The sequence below is a fragment of the Octopus bimaculoides genome, chromosome 19 (genome assembly GCF_001194135.2).
Source record: "Octopus bimaculoides isolate UCB-OBI-ISO-001 chromosome 19, ASM119413v2, whole genome shotgun sequence".
NCBI classification, from domain to species: domain Eukaryota; kingdom Metazoa; phylum Mollusca; class Cephalopoda; order Octopoda; family Octopodidae; genus Octopus; species Octopus bimaculoides.
In genome coordinates, this window is record NC_068999.1 from 10,452,644 (window position 1) to 10,455,906 (window position 3,263).

Below are 3,263 nucleotides of genomic sequence, written 5' to 3' on the forward strand. Positions count from 1 at the left end.
AGAGAGAGGGAGAGAGAGAGAGATACATACGTACATTCACAAACATATATACAAATACAGAATTTTATTTTAAATAAAGTGTCGAGTTAACAGCCTCGATGTGTATACAAACAAACTGGCTATCCGTTTCTTTGGGGTTGGTCATGTGGCACGCATACGACTTCTATGTTTGCAATAAAAGTCGAAAACGGAATATAGCTGTTCATAATTCTTTCAATCTATGGAGAAATCGTTCATATATATTAGTACATTGTTCATATATATATGTGTGTGCGCGTGTGTGTCTGTGTCTCTGTGTGTGCGTACTTGAGTGTGTAAGTGTGTGTTTCCGCGTGCGTGTTCATGTACACTACAAACATGCACGCAAAACCATATGAACGCGTCCACACACCCACATATAGAACTATTTACTTGCACATACCACCCCTCCCTCCTTCCACTCCAAAAACCGGACCGATTTCCTTTCCTCCAAGTGGTCGATTTCCTGTACACCATGCAGTATTTTCCACCTAATTGTTGTCGCCCATATAAACCGATATATCAACATAACATCACGACGACACTGCGTGGCCTTCCTCGACCAATTAATGCCCACCTTACGTTTATAACAATGACCTTCTTTCGTTCATATTCAAAATGGCTGGAGAGTAGCATCCCACTTGAAACTCGGAGTACCAAGGAATTTGACTCAAACTGTTTTGATCCATATATGTAACTCCCAATATATTTATTGAATGCCCCTCTTTCGTTCGTCCACTCACTCGTACATACACACAAACACCCACACAGAAACAAAAACACATACACACACATAAACACATACGTGTGCACATAAGTGCAAAATAAGGTAAAGAAAATAGTACTCGAATATCAAAGGTAGAATACCATACCTTTAAAATAAATTTCTAAAATTATTACAGGACTATTACTTATCACAATTGTCCGTCGAACGGGAGTATGAAACTCTGAGTAACAGTTCTCCGATAATTTTGCCGCATAAATGGATCTATTCCATCTCAATCATAGTTATTTTAATTAACTTTTTTTTAACTATATAGTTTGAAACTTCGAAGACTGGTAGAATTTTAACCAATCAACGACGTATATTCGGTTGAAGAAAGCTATTGCTGTTTACGATAGTAATCGAAGAGGAACAACTTCTGGGTCATCTCCCCTAAATGTCACAACTCTATTCATATGGCGTGCGAAGACGATGTCGCCTTTATCCTTTCTTCCATTCTAGTCATCACCGTGCATTCCTTGCTCTTTCCCTCACTTTTACACTATCAACTAGCAACCAGTGAGCTAACTTTTCACTGCCACTACAATTACCATATTTTCCGGTGTATAAGCCGCTATTTGTTTTGTTTTACCTTCATGTTTTGATTATGTTTTTTTTTTTTATCTAATAAAGACTTTTAAATTGACTTGTGTATGTGTGCGTGAGTGTGTGTTTGTTTGTTTGTGTGTGTGTGCGTGAGTAAGTGTGTGTGAATGTGTGTGCGTGAGTGTGTGTATGTTTATGTGTGTTGTTATGTGTGTATGTGTGTTTGTTTGTTTGTGTGTGTGTGTGTGTGTGTGTGTGTGTGTTTGTGGTGGGTTGTCTGTGAGTGAGTTCGTCCGTGTAATATAACCAGACATTAAAGACCTGTTCTCAAAAATGCTATCAGGTAAAACAGCCTAATATTACGGAAAACGTTTTTAAATATTATGGAAGACGTTTTTAAATATTATGGAAGACGTTTTTAAATATTATGGAAGACGTTTTTAAATATTATGGAAAACGTTTTTAAATATTACGGAAAACGTTTTTAAATATTACGGAAAACGTTTTTAAATATTATGGAAGACGCTTTTAAATACATTGAGATAAGTTGAACATACAGAAAAAAACCCCAAAAGAAACAGTCTCAGTTTCCCATCCTCCTCATTGGACCCAGAAATTCTATACGAGCTCAAACGATGTCTCAAATCCCTTATATACCATTTGCTTAGGGTACAGACCATTCGAATCATTCTCTTTTCGTACTGATTATATAGCTAATTTTATAAGCAGAAGGCCATGGCTGACAGAGTTAATCTATCGCGTTTAAGCGTCCATGTTCATATAACATTTAATATCATGATGATTTCATTCAGGTTTTACACTCAATAAACTGACGCTTCAAAGTTAACTTTAACTGTCGGGATATTCAGCAGCGGCTATATATTTCATTTCATCTTCCTTTATTTTATAAAGAGGTCAAATTTAATTATCTCAGAATGAAATCTATCCAGGTTTGCGCGATATGTATCTAAGCACGTACATACATTTCTTCAATACGTTGTTACACATCTACAGTGTATGTATGTATGTATGTATGTATGTATGTATGTATGTATGTATTTATGCATTTATGCGTGTATACATGTACGTATGTGTGTACACACACATATGTACAGATATATATATCTAGAGAGAGAGGGAGGGGGTGAAAAATGGATAGGTATACACATTTATCATATATATATATATATATATAGACAAACAGTGTGGGAGTTACACACCATAAGTATGCAAATACACTCACCATAAACACACACATATATGTATACACACACCTTTACATTTCTGCTTGTATGTGTCTATGTGTGTTCCATTGCATGCGTTGTAATGGCGTATACACATATATGCGTATGAATCTACGACCTTCAAAATAGTTTCGTATGTATAAACTTCTCAGGCGGTGACAGATCAAATAAAATGAAAAGATTTAGTCTTTCCTTTCTTTTTCATTTTTACATTCCATTTTCTTTCTTTTCTTACTCTCTTATGTTCGTTTCAGTTTTGACATCGCTAAGGGGGGTCCTTTGTACAGTATGGTGAGATAATATGTTAAGTATTATCCACATATTGATCTTCATGAATATTATAATAATAATATTCTTTTATGTGTTCCTAACTGTCGTATATGATAAGACTTTATAATGAATAATTATTTAATTGATTTATGTAAAATTCAAAAAAGAAAGGAAAAGAAAAACCATACCCCGTCATCACAACCATCATTATGACAACGTCCGTCATGGTCATCACTGTCGTCGTTGCCGTCATCGTCATCATCATCATCCTCCTCATCCTCCTCCTCATCATCATCATCCTCATCATCAACGGCAGCAGCACCAACAGCAGCTACACAAGCGACATCAAATATGATCAAAACTAATAATTTTTCAAATGATATTATGAATATGTTTAGAGTCCAAGAGGATAACGATGTCTG